Source organism: Sminthopsis crassicaudata, chromosome 3 (genome assembly GCF_048593235.1).
Source record: "Sminthopsis crassicaudata isolate SCR6 chromosome 3, ASM4859323v1, whole genome shotgun sequence".
Lineage (NCBI taxonomy): Eukaryota > Metazoa > Chordata > Mammalia > Dasyuromorphia > Dasyuridae > Sminthopsis > Sminthopsis crassicaudata.
In genome coordinates this window covers 328,210,609-328,227,755 of record NC_133619.1, presented here as the reverse complement: position 1 = coordinate 328,227,755, position 17,147 = coordinate 328,210,609, and the positions used below count along the sequence as shown (strand labels likewise).

At 34.0% G+C, this 17,147-nt stretch overlaps 1 protein-coding gene across 1 annotated transcript in view; it reads right to left on the bottom strand.

The window, feature by feature from the left end:
- Window positions 1-1,005, bottom strand: part of NDUFB4 (NADH:ubiquinone oxidoreductase subunit B4) — a 127,391-nt gene extending 126,386 nt beyond the window's left edge. The window contains exon 1 of the mRNA XM_074301339.1: window positions 780-1,005. The gene's annotated coding sequence lies outside the window, so the exon portion shown is untranslated. The remainder of the gene's footprint in view (window positions 1-779) is intronic.
- Between the last annotated feature and the right edge of the window lie 16,142 nt (window positions 1,006-17,147).

Below are 17,147 nucleotides of genomic sequence, written 5' to 3'. Positions count from 1 at the left end.
AAAAGGAAAACTCTTCTAACAAATATACATAGTAAAAAAAATATAAACCTTTAAAAATACCAATTCTAAGTCTTCCTTTTTCCAGCATGTTACTCCTTCCCCTTCTGGATACTGGGTCTTGGATCAATGCTACTGACAGAAGGAAAAGAGCAGAGAATACAGACATAGGATAGTTTGAATTTTGAATCAACCTTAAGTCCTTCCTTTTCCAGTATCCTGTTCCTTCCCTCCTGGATCCCAACTGTTTTTCAAAGCTATTGTCAAAAGGAAAACAGTAGAGAATGTAGGCATAGGATAGATTGGAGTTTGAATCACTTCCCTGAATTATATCTGCTTCTGGAACAGCCCAACTTGTGCTAGAAAGGGAGAGGTCAATTTGATACAGAATTTTTTTTTTTTCCTTTTGATCCAGACTAGTGAATTCATTGGTATTGAAAGCTCCCTCTCCCAATACAGACCAACAACTTTTCCACAATTTAATCTTAGACAGTTGCCTGGAGGTATTGGAAAGTTAGATGATTTCCCCAGAGTCACACAGCCAGTATGCATCTCAGGTAGAATTTAAACCTATATATTCCTGATTTCAAGGATGGCTTTTCCCCACTATACCAGAACTGTCAAACATATGACCTATAGGTCATAGGTGAACCATAACACTCCTGAATATGATTCAAATGTATTTGGGAAATACATGAGAAAATAACTAAAAATACAATAAAACATGCATAATACTACATTTGAAAACTAAGTCGGATACATACAGAGATTCTTATACATACATTGTTGTTTAGTCATTTAGTCACATCTGCTCTCCATGACAAAAATCCATGAAATTGGAGTGGTTTCCATTTCTTTTTTCTAGATTGTCCCCGTTTTACAGATGAAGAACATAAGAGATAAGTGATTTGTCCAGGATTACATAGTTGGTAGGTTTCTCAAGCTGGATTTGAACAGATATTCATGGACTATTTCAAGGTTGTGTTCTCACCACTACACCATTCCATTGCCCTTTTATATATAAAATACTTACTCCTTTTTATCTTTGAATCTGATACATTTACATCACACTATCCTGGCTTTCTAGAGTTTCCATAGAGTTCTATATCTGTGATGTAAAAAAGACATTGCTTTTATCTGAGTTCAAGTTCTAACTCCATAGGCTTATCATGTAACCTCACAGATCCTTAGTTTCTTTGTCTATAGAATGGATAATAAAAATGCTTTTCAACCTTCTTAAGTGGTAAGTGAACGTGAGCATCAAATAAAGTTAGCATTATATAAAATTACATTAGCTATATTTTAAAAAATTTAGCTGTATTTTTAATACCCATACACAGAGAACAATTCTTATATAAGTACAGCTATGCCCTGAATGGGTCAATATGTGACTCCCTCATCAGTAAGTCCCTCTTTGACCAGGCTGTGGTATTGACCTAATTCTGATAATAAACGATGCTAATATCCATAACATCAAAACTGGATATTTCTTTTTTATATATAATAACTTTTTATTTTTCAAAACACATGCAAAGATAGCTTTTAACATTCATCCCTGCAAAACCCCATGTTCCAAATTTTCTTTCCTCTTTCCCCCTCCATTCCCCCTGTCCTAAACAGCAAGTAATCCAATATAGCTTAAACATGCATAATTCTACTAAACATATTTCCACATTTATTCATAATACACAAGAAAAATCAAAACAAAGGGAAAAATTAGAAAGAAAAAAAAAGCAAACAATAACAAAAGGTGAAATAATATGTTGTAGTCAATATTCAGTTCTTATAATCCTCTCCCTGGATGCAGATGGCTCTTTCCATCACAAGTCTATGGGAATTGGCCTGAGTCACCTCATTATTGAAAAGAGCCAAGTCCATTTCTGTTAATCATCATATAATCTCACTATTATATACCATGTTTTCTTGGTTCTACCACTTCACTTAATATCAGTTCATGTAAGTCTCTCCAGGCCTTCCTGAAATCATCCTGTTGATTGTCTTATAGAGCAATAATATCCCATTTCATTCATATATCATGACTTATTCAGACATTCCCAAACTGATTTCCACTCTCTTGCCACTACAAGAAGGGCTGCTACAAACATTTTTGGACATGTGTGTCCCTTTCCCTTTTTCATGATGTCTTTGGGATACAGACCCAATAGAGAAACTGCTGGATCAAAGGGTATGCACAGTTTGATAGCCTTTTGTTCATAGTTCTAAATTGCTCTTCAGAATGGCTGGATTAGTTTACAATTTCACCAACAATGTATGTGTCCCAGTTTTCCCCCATCCCCTCCAACATTTATCATTATCATTTCCTGTCATTTTAGCCAATCTGAGAGATGAGAAGTGGAGCTCAGAAAAACTTCCTTTATTACTCATATTAGTCCTTTTACAGAAATCTTGATTAAGAAAATTGCCTCTGGCTTTGGGAGCATCAGGCTGTTCCCAATTATGCCACCTAAGTTCCCTCCCAGGTTCAGGAGTCTGAGGAAGCTAAGCTTCAACAGGCAGAGGCAGAGCTGAAGAAAGTAGATAAAACTTTTGCCCTATTTGAGAAGGTGCTATGAGATCTGGAAACAGCTCCCTAGCACCACAACCTCCCATTATTGGGGAGAGTGAAACTGCAGCAGTAAAATATTTTGGCATGAACTTTAAAAATTTTTTTCTCTGAAAAAAATTAGTAAATCAATCTTTTATTTAGTAATTTTTCAATTGTATCTCTCTCTGTGAATCCTTTTAGTGTTTTCTTGGCAAAGATACTGAAATGTTTTTCCTTCTCCAACTCATTTTACAGTTGAGGAAGCTGAGGCAAACAGGATTAAGTGACTTGCTCAGGGTCATATATCTAGTAAGGCAACTGTCTAAGACTAAATTACAGAAAAGTTGTTGGTCTGTACTGGGAGAGGAGTGTCTTCCTGACTCCAGGCCCAGTAGCACCAAAACTTTCCCCAGTATCAGGATTCCTTGCTAGATAAGGATGTATAATGATCCATGGAGAAAGATTAAAAGGAGATCAAAATCTATCGAAATTAGAATTGCATTATCAACTGATTATTACAATAGCTTTCTAATAGGTCTTCCTATTTCCAATCTCTTCCAACTCCAATCCTTCCTTTCTACCCCACCAAGATAATCTTCCTCATGTCATAGATCTGGTCAGGTCATTACTATGTTTAAAAATCCCCAATGGATCCTTTTTGTCCCATGTAAAGTTCAAGCTCACTTGTTTCATATTCAAAGTGGCCCTTAACTTGATACCTCTTTGCTTTTCCAGCTTTATTTCATCTTATTTTCTGCAGTTTTTGAACTCAGCCAAACTGAACAAATTTGCCTACTTCTGAACATAATCTTCATTCTTCCTCTTTCATGCCTTTGTTCACATAGTTCTTGATGCTTTGAAGGATCTCCTTCCTTTCCTTTATTTAAGAAATACTCATTCCTTAAATATCAATTCAAAAACTCACTCTTTCCATGAAGGTTTTCCTGATCTTCCATGATGTTAAGAGCTTAACTCCAAAGATCTTACATTTTTTGGTAATTTTTGCCTTTATTTAATGTTCAGCTTCTTAAAGAATGATTCATAACCCCATATGGGGTCTTATAACTCACTGTAGGGGTCATGAAATTATGATTTATTATTAGCAAATGTCTGATTTATATATCTATTTTACATATACATACCTATATACCCAAGGTCACAAAAAAAATTTCTCAAGTGAAAAGGGATCATGAGTGGAAAAAGTTTAAGAAGTCCTGAAATGCACTGACACTATAATCTTGTATACTGTTAATAGTTTGTTTTGGGGACTTAATTTCCAGCTTGTCTGTAAGCTCCTTGAGGAGAAGAACCAGGATTCACCTAAACTTTTTATCTCCTCAGTTCTTAGTGTTTTCACACCAAATAAATTTTTTGTTGTAAATTTGTATCTGACAGTTCTTTTATTTCAAACAGCAATATAGTAAATGAGCACAGTAGGTCAGTAGGTGACTCTTTTAAAAAATAGATTTTTGTAGGTATCTAAAGCTTTTATGTTGCCCCGAATTTCCCTTAGACCCCTGCTTCCTATCCCCCCAGAAAGCCATCCTTCTTAGAATTAATTTTTTAAAAAAGAAAACAAGAGAAAAAGTTCAGCAAAACTACTCAATATTTTCTTCACTGACAATATAACCCATGTTCCATACCTGTGTACTCATATTTAAAAAGGAAAGAGTAAAGGAAGTAGTTTCCTCTTATCTCTTCTTTAGGACCAATTTTGCTATTTACAATTACAATTCTGCAACGATTTATTTTTTCATAGTTTCTTAAGTAGTTATTCTTTCTATTTAAAATTGTAATAATCATGGTGGATATTGTTTACTGGTTCTGATTACTTTGGATGAGTTCATATAAGTCTTTTCATGTTTCTTCGTGTTCAACTGTATTTGTCATTGCTTATAGAATAATTACATTCACATACCTTTCTATGTTTTGTTTGTCATTTTCCATTTGATGGTTATCAACTTTGCTTCCAAATAGTTGACCCTATTTGGGATTTTCTTGGCTGAGATCCTAGAGTGGTTTGTCATTTCCTTCTTCAGTTCATGTTAAGATGAGAAAAGTAAGATGTGAAAACTGAGGCAAACATGGTTAAATGACTTGCCCACGGTTACACAACTAGTAAGTGTCTGAAATCAGATCTAAACTCAGGAAGATGAGTCTTCTTGACTCCAAGTCTGGCACCTTATTCATAACACCAGCTAGCTTCATGCATACACACACACTACACACACACACACACACACACACACACACACACACTGTAAATATTTTCTATTAAGGAAACTTTCTTTTAGTCAATGACCTCCCTTGGGGTATATGCCAAATAATGAAATATCTGAGTTAAAGTGCATGGACATATTTATCTGCATAATTTCAGGTGATTTTCATAAATGAAAATAGCTTCAGCAGCAATGCATTACTGTGCCAGGCTCCACTGCCTCTTCAATACTGATTATTCCTATCTTTTGTCATCTTTGTTACTTTTCCAAGTGTGAAGTAAAGTCTCAAGGTTTTTTTGATTACTTTTCTCTTATTATTAGTGATTTGGAGCATTCTTCAATATGGTTGTTAATAATGTTCATTCTTCCCCCAGAGAATCATTTGTTCATATCCCTTGTCCACTTATCCATGGTGAATGGCTTATTAGCTGACTATATTCAATGGGCAACTATGCTATATGTAATAAATCAACAGTAATGAGTAGAAGGCTTCTTTTGTGAAGAAAAAGTAGTAAATCCTAGAAAATCCAGGGCTAAATTAGTTCAAAGAAACATTTTTCTTTACATTCTGTCTCATTAAGAGATTGGGTTTTATTCTGTGATTGCCCACTTTTACACCCAGATCTCTAGTATTTGGCTTTAAGTTCTTCTTCACTTGAATTAAAGCTCTGAGCCTCCATTCTTTTTGTATCTTGTCCTCACAATCAGCTGCTACATTACTCACATGATATCCCACTGTAATGGGGTTGGGGGTGAGGCAGGAAACCAATTTACTTAAAATAGAAATGCAGCATAAAATGATAAAAAGACATTCATTATCCCAAACATTCTCAACAGTCCCAATTCAAACTACCTCCCATCTCCTCCAGGTAGGGATGTCTTAATGTCAACCTAGAGGACCGTTGTCAACCTTCCCCTCCCTCTTCACTTTACCAGCTCAACATCTACTTTAAGGGAACCGGTCAACAATGAGTTAATAATTTACCCCCTAAGGTGCCTATGAAAGGTGCTATGTCTGGGTCACTGATTCTAATTGCTGAAGGAATGCTGAGTTTTAAGGGTTCTGTTATTTCAGCTGTACTTAGACCAGATGGTTGATGGCTTTAAGGGCAGGACACCAGAGTCTGATATTCTGATATCAGCAGCCATGGGAAAGATATCATTGTTTGCAAATTGAGATAACAGTGTCACAACCTCATTGATCAAAAGCCTGGGGAGGACAAAAAAGGGGAAGGAAGAAACAGAAGAAGAATATTTCAATATCTACAAACCAAGGAAGTGATGGAGGGAGAATCCCAAACCCAGCAGTCATATTTTTTATTCTTTCTCAGCTTCCCCAGAAGTCAGATTTACTGTCCCCAGCAACTGCCCTGGGACAGAGAAAACCTTTTTGATGAGTTTACAGCACCATTCCTGACCTTGATCTGAGAATCAAGAACTGCCAGTAAGCAGACTACAAAGGAGACTGTGGCTAACTTTGGTGTCTGTCATCTACTTTGGGGCTCACTGTCTAGAAGCCAATTTCCTAGCTTATCTGGGAAAAGTCTTTTATAGCTAAAAGGCTGGGGGATGGAGTGTCCAAATTGAGACCTGAGTTTGAATCCTGCCTCTGACATTTACTACTTGAAAGCAAGTCATGATCTTTCTCAGTCCCAGTTTCTTCATCTGTAAAATGAGGATAATGATACCATCTACCTCACAGGCTTACTGAAAGATTCAAATGTTTCAATATATGTAAAACATACATATGTTTTATAAAACTTAAAAGAACTCTAGAAATTCTTTGTTGTTGTTCACTTGTGTCTGACTCTTTATGACCTCATTTGCGGTTTTCTTGGCAGAGATATTAGAGTGGTTTGACACTAATACTTGGCTTTAAATTCTTCGGCTCATTTTACAGATAAGGAAACTGAGGCAACAAGGTTAAGGGACTTGCCCAGGGTCACAAAGCTAATAAGTATTCCAGGTCCAGCATTCAATCCATTATGTCATCTACCAATCTACATAAACACTAGCTATAATAATAATTACAACAATAAATACTAATTATTGTCATTATTGTTATTGTTGTTATGTAAGATTTGAACATTACATACTTTAGTGTGCTACCAGACAATTAAAGAGCACAGTGAATAGGGAGGTCTGGACCTGAAGTTAGGAAAACCTAAGTTCAAATTCAGCCTCAAACACTTATTAGCCATATGACCCTGTGCAAGTCACTTAATTCTGTTTGCCTCAATTTCATCAACTGTAAAATGGGGATAATAACAGCACCTATTTAATAGGGCTGCTGTGAAGATATAAAAAGATAGATGAGTTGATCCAGCACTGTCCCAAGAGGTTTGGTGCTGAATCTATCTAGGGTGCATGGTAGATTCCTTCTTTTCATGGCATTTTGGTGGGTATTTTATTTAGCACCTCTCCATTACCGCCTCTAAGAATTTGGGGTTTAGACCTAGAGGCACTCTTAATTTTGTTGGAACCTCTTTTTTCCCCTAGATCAGAAGGTTGAGGTCTCTCTTCCCAAAATGAGTTCAGCTCTAGATATTATATTTCAGAAAGCATACTGGCAAACTGGAGCACAGTAAGAAATATAGTATTGAAGTCATGTTATAAAGTGCCACTTAAAAAAAATCTCAAAATATGGTATATATTTCACCTTGAAAAGAAAAAAATTAGAGAAAAACTCTCACCACTCAAGTATTTAAAGAGTTGTCATATATTATTATGTAGCATTTTTCAGGTTAATAGGATCATACATTTAGAGTTAAAAGGGACCTCAATCTGTGTAGTACAATCTTTTCATTTTATAGATGAAGAAGCTAAATGTCAAGGAAAGATAAAGAAATTGTCCAAGAGTAGCAAATCAGCAAATACTGACTCACTAGAAATAGGAGCTGAAGCCCTTTTTGTAGTGGTAAGGAACTGGAAACTGAGTGAATGCCCATCAGTTAGAGAATGGTTGAATAAGTTATATACTATAACTTATATATATATATAATGAATTAATTATATTATACATAATAATATAATTAATTATATTATATATAATGAATTTTATTGTTCTATAAGAAACTATCAACAGGATGATTTCAGAGGCCTGGAGAAACTTACTTAAATTGATGCTGAGTGAAGTGAGTAGAAGCAGGAGAATATTGTACACAGCAACAGCAAGATTATAAAATGATCAATTCTGATGGATGGGTCTCTTTTCAACAATGAGGTGATTCAGACCAGTTCCAATGGTCTTGTGATGAAGAGAGCCATCTGCATCCAGAGAGAGGACTGTGGGGACTGAGTGTGGATCACAACATAGTATTTTCACTGTTTTATTGTTGCTTGCTTGCTTTTTTTCTCATTTTTTTCCTTTTTGATCTAATTTTTCTTGTGCAACATGACAAATGTGAAAATACATATATAAGAATTGCACATATTCAATATATATTAGATTACTCACTATCTAGGAGAGGGGGTAGGGGAAAGGGAGGGACAAAAATTTGGAACACAAGGTTTTGCAAGGGTGAATGTTAAAAACTATGTTTAAATGCATTTTATAAATAAAAGGCTATTGTTTAAAATATACAATAAATGTTTAAAAAGGAATGAGAGCCAAGAATGAGGATGAGGTGATATAAAAGAAGAACTAGGACAGACTGGATTCCCTAGAGAGAGCCTTCTAAATGTATACAGCCTAATAGAACAGAACCAAGGTATAGAGGAAAGCAACAGACTTTTTTCTCTGATAGTTCAGTGAGCTATGTGGATTGTATAGGTCCCTGGGAAAAGTCAACACTTGTATTAATTGCTATTGTGCTCAGCTATAGTACTTTATAGTTTCTGTTTCCTTAAATAAAATCTGTCCTATATTCAAGGTCATGATGGTTGAATGCTTACATAGCAGTTCAGGGACCATTTCCTTTTTCTTTTATTGGGGATTCTTAGGCACAAACCAAATTCTGATATTCTCTTAAGAAACCTAGTTTTTAAATAATCTCAATCTAAAGAATAAATGGGTGAAACAGCAAATCATAGATACAATTAATAATTTCATTCAAGAGAATAACAATAATGAGACAATATGTCAAAATTTGTGGGATGACATCAAGGCAGTAATAAGGGGAAATTTTATATCTCTAGAGGTTTACTTGCATAAAATAGAGAAAGAGAAGATCAAGGAACTGGGCTTGCAACTAAAAAAGCTAGAAAAAGAGCAAATTAAAACCCTGTAATCAAATACTAAACTTGAAATTCTAAAAATAAAAGAAATTTGAAAGTTAAAAAAAAAAAAACTATTGAATTCATAAATAAAACTAAGAGTTGGTCTTATGAAAAAAAATAGATAAATCTTTGGTAAATTTGATTAGAAAAAGGAAAGAGGAAAATCAAATTGTTAGTCTTGAAAATGAAAAGGGAAAACTTTCCATTAATGAAGAGAAAATTAGAGCAACAATTAGGAGTTACTTTGCCCAATTTTATGCCAATAAATTTGAGAATAAATCTAAATTTAGAAATCTAAATTTCTAAGTGAAATGAATGAATACCTACAAAAATATAGGTTGCCTAGATTGATAGAGGAGGAAGTAAATTGCTTAAATAATTCCATTTTAGAAAAAGAAATAGAACTAACTATTAATTCCCAGGACCAGATGGATTTACATGTGAATTCTATCAAATATTTAAAGAACAAATAACTCTAATGCTATATAAACCATTTGAAAAAATAGGGAATGAAGGAGTCCTACCAAATTTCTTTTATGACACAGACATGGTACTGATACCTAAACCAGATAGGACAAGAACAGAGAAAGAAAATTATAATCTCCTAATGAATATTGATGCAAAAATCTTAAATAAAATATTAGCAAAGAAATTACAGAAAATCATCCCCAGGAAAATATACCATGACCAAATAGGATTTATATCAGGAATGTAGGATTGGTTCAATATTAGGAAAACTAGGAGCATAATTGACTATATCAATAACCAAATTAACAAAAACCATATGATCATCTCAATAAATGCAGAAAATGTATTTGATAAAATCCAACACCCATTCCTATTAAAAATACTAGAAAATACACATATAGAAAAACACTTGAGAGTATAGGAATAAATGGACTTTTTCTTAAAATAGTCAGTAGCATCTATTTAAAACTGTCAGTAAGCATCATATGTAATGAGGATAAACTGGAACCATTCTCAATAAGATCAGGAGTGAAATAAGGTTCCCCATTATCACCATTACTATTCAATATTATATTAGAAATGCAATCCTTGGCAATAAGACATGAAAAAGAGATTAAAGGAATTAGAGTAGATAATGAGGAAACCAAATTATCACTTTTTGCAGATGATATGATAGTATACTTAGAGAACCCCAGAGAATCTACTAAAAAGCTATTAGAAATAATCCACAACTTTAGCAAAGTTGCAGGATACAAAATAAATCCATATAACTGCCAATAGTATAAAATATTTGGGAATCTATCTGCCAAGGGAAATTCAGGAACTATATGAGCAAAACTACAAAATACTTTCCACACAAATAAAGTCAGATCTAAACAATTGGAAAAATATTAAGTGCTCTTGGATAGGTTGAGCAAATATAACAAAGATGACAATACTACCTAAACTAATCAATTTATTTAGTGCTATTCCAATCAAACTTCCAAGAAACTATTTTACTGACCTAGAAGAAAATACAACAAAATTCATCTGAAAGAACAAAAGGTCAAGAATTTCAAGGGAACTAATGGAAAAAAAAATCAAATGAAGGTGGCCTAGTTGTACCAGACCTAAAACTATATTATAAAGCAATGGTCATCAGAACCATTTGATACTGGCTAAGAAATAGACTAGTTTATCAGTGGAGTAGATTAGGTTCACAGGACAAAATAGCCAATAACTATAGCAATCTAGTGTTTGATAAACCCAAAGACCCCAACTTTTGGGATAAGAATTCACTATTTGACAAAAACTGCTGGTAAAATTGGAAACTAGTATGGCAGAAACTAGGCATTGACTCACACTTAACACCATATCCCAAGATAAGATCAAAATGAGTTCATGATTTAGGCATAAAGAATGAAATTATAAATAAATAAATAAATAATAAATAATAATAAATAATTTAATAAATAAATAATTAAAAGAACATAGGAAGATTAAAAGAACATAGGAGGTTCTCAGATCTGTGGAGGATGAAGGAATTTGTGATCAAAGAAGAACAAGAGATCATTATTGATAACAAAATAGAAAATTTTGATTATATTAAGTTAAAAAGGTTTTGTACAAACAAAACTAATGTAGACAAGATTAGAAGGGAAGCAATAAACTGGGACAACATTTTTACATTCAAAGGTTCTGATAAAGGCCTCATTTCCAAAATATATAGAGAATTGACTCAAATTTATAAGAAATCAAGCCATTCTCCAATTCATAAATTCATAAATGAAAAATTTTCAGATGAAGAAATTGAAACTATTTCTAGTATGAAAGGTGCTCCAAATCATTATTGATCAGAGAAATGCAAATTAAGACAACTCTGAGATACCACTACACACCTATCATATTGGCTAAGATGACAGGAAAAGATAATGATCAATGTTAGAGAGGATGTGGGAAAACTGGGACACTGATACATTGTTGGTGGAATTGTGAATGGATACAACCGTTCTAGAGAACAATTTGGAACTATGCTCAAAAAGTTATCAAACTGCATACCCTTTGATCCAGCAGTGTTTCTACTCGGCTTATATTCCAAAGAGATCTTAAAGAAACAAAAGGGACCCACATGTGGAAAAATGTTTATAGCAGCCCTTTTTGTAGTGGCTAGAAACTGGAAACTGAGTGGATGCTGGTTATGAGCCAGAACTCTGAACTTGAAACCAAGGATTCTCACAAGGTATTAAGTCAGTGGAATTGATATAATAACAGTTATCTAATTTAGCATGGTTCTGTATGATTGATTTAATCCTACAAGAAGATGTTATGGGCCAGAACTTGAAACAAGGTACTAAGTGGAAGGGAGGAGACAATGGTTAAATCTAGTTTAGCATTGATTTAATTCTACAACAAATAATGGTTTCCTAGTGATATAATGATTGGTGTATACTCATTTTGGGGCATATAAGCAAGAAGCTCTCAGAGCCAGAAAGAACAAGCACACTAAAAGCTCTCGGAGGCTGAGACAGATTCAGAAGGCAGAGAAGGGGGAAAGAGGTCAAGCTCACAGAACCAAGGAGAGAGGAAGGCCTCCAGAAAACTAGCCAAGCCCCAAGTGAAGGACATAGAACTTTGAAAGAGACAATAAAGGATTTGGACTTTAACACTTGGCTGCACTTGTGATTACTGAACTGAAATGAAGGCTGCCTCCAGAGATCCCAAGAAAATCTCAACAAAGAACATTGCATTTTAAAGAGAATATTACAGATGCTCATCAATTGGAAAATGGCTGAATAAATTATGGTTTATAAACACTATGGAATACTATTGTTCTATAAGAAATGACCAGCAGGATGATTTCAGAGAGGCTTGGAGAGACTTACATGAACTGAAGCTAAGTGAAGCAGAACCAGGAGATTATACAAGGCAACAAGATTATAGGATGATTATACATATGATGGATGTGGCTCTCTTCAACAATGAGATGATTCAAATCAGTTCCAATTGTTCAGTAATGAAGAGAATCAGCTACACCCAGAGAGAGAACTATGGGAAATGAGTGTGGAGCACCACATAGCATTTTTACTCTTTCTGTTATTGTTTGCTTTCATTTTTGTTTTCCTTCCCAGGTTTTTTTCTTTCTTTCTAGATCCATTTTTTGTGTGTGTGCAGCAAGATAACTGTATAAATATGTATACATATGTTGGATTTAAGATATGTTTTAATATATTTAACATGTATTAGACTATTTGCCATCTAGTGGAGGGGGTGGGGAGGAGGGGAAAAGTTGGAACAGAAGGTTTTGCAACTGTCAATGCTGAAAAATTATCCATGCATATGTTTTGTAAATAAAAAAATAAATTAAAAGAAAAAGAAAAAAATCTGGTAAGACTAAAGTACAACTTAGTGAGATTTCAGAGTGAATTCAGGTATGCAAAGCCAAGATGGTGAAATGAAGAAGGAACCCTTTCAAGTACTCCCAAATTCCCCTCCAGATAACTAAAAAAACTACCTTAGAATTGATCCAGCAGTATGGAAGCATCTTACTAGCCAGAAAGAAAGGTCTGGAATAGCAATGGCAGTTCACACCTGATGGCTTGCAGCAAAGCTCTAAGCTGGGATAATCTACCAGTGAGGCCCCACCTTCCTGTAAACCAGCTTCTCCCTAGGCAAGTGAGCAATCTGTGCAGCTCAGCAAGGCAATTCCCATCATAAACTACCATTGAGGACTTGACCCAATTGCTGACCAGTAGTAAAGTACCATCCTGGTGCTGTCCAACAGTAAGACCCTCCATTGGGACTAACCAAAGAGAGAGGCCCTGTTTCTATAGGAATCAGCAACAGGGCCCCACCCCTGGGGCAGACCATCAACAAGATCCTTTTTCCAGACTCAGCCACTAGAAAGACTTTCTTATCATGGCAACAAATCAGCAAGGATCCAGCTCTCAAGCTACACCCTACATCCACGGGAGACCAGCAGAGCTTCCCCTACCTTCTCCCAGTCAAGCTAAAAGGAAAACCTGCCCTCCAGAAAAAGGAAGCAGCTAATTCCTGAACTCCAGTGAAAGCCATAAGTAAAAGTAAAGCCCAAAGCCTCAGAACAAAAAACTTGGGTCAGTGCAGGGCCAGAGCCCAACTCTTACATAAAAACACCAAACAAACAGAAAAATTGGTAAAAAGCAAAAGAGAACTTGATTATTGAAAGTTTCTATGGTATTAAGGAGGACAAAGCACAAACTTAGAAGATGATAATAGTGTCAAAATCACTACATGTGAAGTCTCAAAGAAAAATGTAATTTAGTCTCAGGGCCAAAAAGAATTATGGAAGAATTGAAAAAGAATTTTCAAAAGCAAATTAGAGAAGTAGAAGAATAATTGGGAAAAGAAATGAAAGTATGAAAGAGAATCATGAAAAAGAGTCATTAGCATGGGAAAATATAAACAAAACTTTACTGAGGAAAATAGCTTTCTATAAAATAGAATTAGCCAAATGGAAAAAAAGAAATACAAAAGCTCATTGGAGAAAATAATTCCTTAAAAATTAGAATTGAACAAGTGGAAACTAATAACTCTATGAGATAGCAATATTTAAAAAAAGTAGAAAAAATAGAAGAAATGTGAAATTTCTCATTGGAAAAAAACTGACTTAGAAAATAAATCCACAAAAAATAATATAACGCAATAAAGGGGTAAGAAAGAAAATTGCCCTGGAAGAAGAAGGGAAGTAGAATGAGAGAAAAAAGAGCTATTATAATGGAGAGGAAAATGGAAGAGTGTGGCAGGCAAAGTTTAAAGCTCACTTTCACCAAAATTGGTTCAAAGAGGAAATAACATACAGACTAGTTGGATATAGAGATTTATTTTATAAAGAATATCCCTATAAGGTAATAAAAAAGGATGGGGATAATAGAAATGGGAGGGATAACTTATAAAAGGGAGGGTATACTGGGGAATGTGGTGATCAGAAGTAAAATTCTCATGAGGAGAGAAAGAGAGAAGAGAGAAGAGAGAGAGAAGATAAATAAGTTTAAAAAATAACATGGTGAGAAATAAATACAAAGTTAGTTATCCCAACTATTAATTTGAATTGGATGAACTTACCCATAAAATGGAAGCAGATAGCACAGTGGCTTAAAAACCAGAATCTTACAATCTCTTTTTACAAAAAAACACATTTGAAGCATAGAGATAAAGACAAGGTAAAGGTAAGCAGTTGGAGTGGAATTACTTATGCTTCAGCTGATGTAAAGAAAGCAGGGATAACAATCATGATCTCAGGAAAAGCAAAAGCAAAAACAGATATAATCAAAAGAGATAAACATACATACACCAAATGATATAGCATCTAAATTTTTAAAAATAGTTTTTATTTACCAGATATATGCATGGGTAATTTTACAACATTGACAATTGCCAAGCCTTTTGTTCTAATTTTTCTCCTCCTCCCCCCACACCCCAGATAGCAGGTTGACCAATATATGTTAAATATGTTAAAGTATAAATTAAATATAATACATAGCATCTAATGTTTTGAAGAAGTTGAATGAATTAACAGGAGGAAATAAATAATAAAACTATGTTGTGGGGGGTTCAACTTTCCCCTCTATCTAAAAAATAAACAAGAAAGAATTTGAGGAGTGAATAAAATTCTGGAAAAGTTAGATATAAAAGATCTCTGGAAAAAATGGAATGGAAATAGAAAGGAATTTACCTTTATCTCAGCAATATAGTGCACCTACACAAAAAGTGATCATGTATTGGGACATAAAAACCTCACAAACAAATGCAGAAAGGCAGAAATAGTAAACTCATCCTTTTCAGATTTTAATGCAATAAAAATTACATTCAATAAAGGGCAGTGGAATGGTAGATTAAAAATTAATTAGAAATTAAATAATTTAATCCTAAAAACAAATGGGCCAAAGAATAATTCATAGAAACAATAAAAATTTCATTTAAAAAAATGACAACAATGAAACAACATACCAAAATTTATTGGATATAGCCAAAGTGCTACTTAGGGGAAAATATATATATTTGCTTTCATCAATAAAATAGAGAAATAGCAGATCAAAGAATTGGGCATGTAACTTAAAAAATCTTAGAAAATTAAATTAAATTTACACAATTAAACACCAAATTGGAAATCCTAAAAATCAAATGAAAAATTAATAAAATTGAAAGAAAACTACTAGCCTAATAAAACTATAAACTTACAGAATTTGGAATAAAAATTCATTATTTGACAAAAACTGCTAGCAAAACTGGAAAGCAGTATGGCAGGTACAGACCAACATATCATATCATAGACCAAGAAAAGGTCAAAATGGGTACATAATTTATACATAAAGGAGGATACCATAAATAAATTAAGAGAGAATGTAAATTCAGGAGAACCCAAGTTCAAATCTGGTCTCAGACACTTAACACTTCCTAGCTGTGTGACCCTGGGCAAGTCACTTAACCTCAGTCTCAGGGGAAAAAAAAAGAGAGCATATCATAGTTTATTTGTCAGATTTATGAAGAAGGGAAGAATTTAGGATCAAAAGAAATATAGAGTATATTACAAAATATAAAATAGATAATTTTGATCATATAATATTTAAGTTTTTTGCATAAACAAAATCAGTGCAACAAAAGTTATAAGGAAAGCAAAAAACTGGGAGAAAACTCTGCAATAAGTATCTTTGAGAAAGGCCTCATTTCTTAAATATATAGAAAACTGGCTTAAATTTATAAAAATATGATTTATTTCTCAATTCATAAATGGACAAAAGACGGGAACAAGCAGTTTACAAATAAAGAAATCAAAATTTTCTATAGTCATATGAAAAAATTCTCTAAATCATTACTGATCAGATAAAAGAAAATTAAAACAACTCTGAGGTACTATCTCACATCTGTCATAGTGGCTAATATGACAAAAAGGAAAACATTGTATGTAGAAAGGAATTTACAGAAGCTGGGAAATTAATTATTTTGGTCCAGAAAAAAACACTGCTAGAAATATATCCCAAAGTTATCCCCCAAAAAGGGGAGGAAGGACCTATTTATACAAAAAAAAAATTATAGCAGATCTTTTTGTGATGCTAAGAATTGAAAATGGAAGGAATGCACATCAATTAAAGAAAAACTAGACAAGCTATGGTATATATGATTGTAATGGAATATTGTTTTGCTTAAGAAATGGCAAAGCTGGATGATTTCAGAAAAACCTGGAAAGACTTACATGAACTAACGCGTGTAACTGTGAGCAGAACCAGAAGAACACTGGTGACAGCAATATTGTTTGATGAGGACTTGTGAATGACTTAACTACTCTCAGCAATACAATGATCTAAGGACTAATCCCAAAGGACTAATGATGAAGCATATTATCTGCTTGCAGGGGAAAAATTGATATTGTTTGAATATGGATTGGAGCAAACTATTTTTACTTTTTTTCTTTTTTTTCTTTTAAATCTTTTTTTTTTCCCCTGAGGCTGGGGTTAATTTAAGTGACTTGCCCAGGGTCATACAGCTAGGAAATGATAAGTGTCTGAGACCAGATTTGAACTCAGGTCCTCCTGAATTCAGGGCTGGTGCTCTATCCACTGTGCCACCTAGCTGTCCCTCTTTTAAATCTTCTTGTACAAAATGACTTGTACACAATTGTTCATGTATAATATATATTTGATTGTTTACTGTCTCAAAGAATGGGGAGGGGAAGGAGAGAGGAAGGG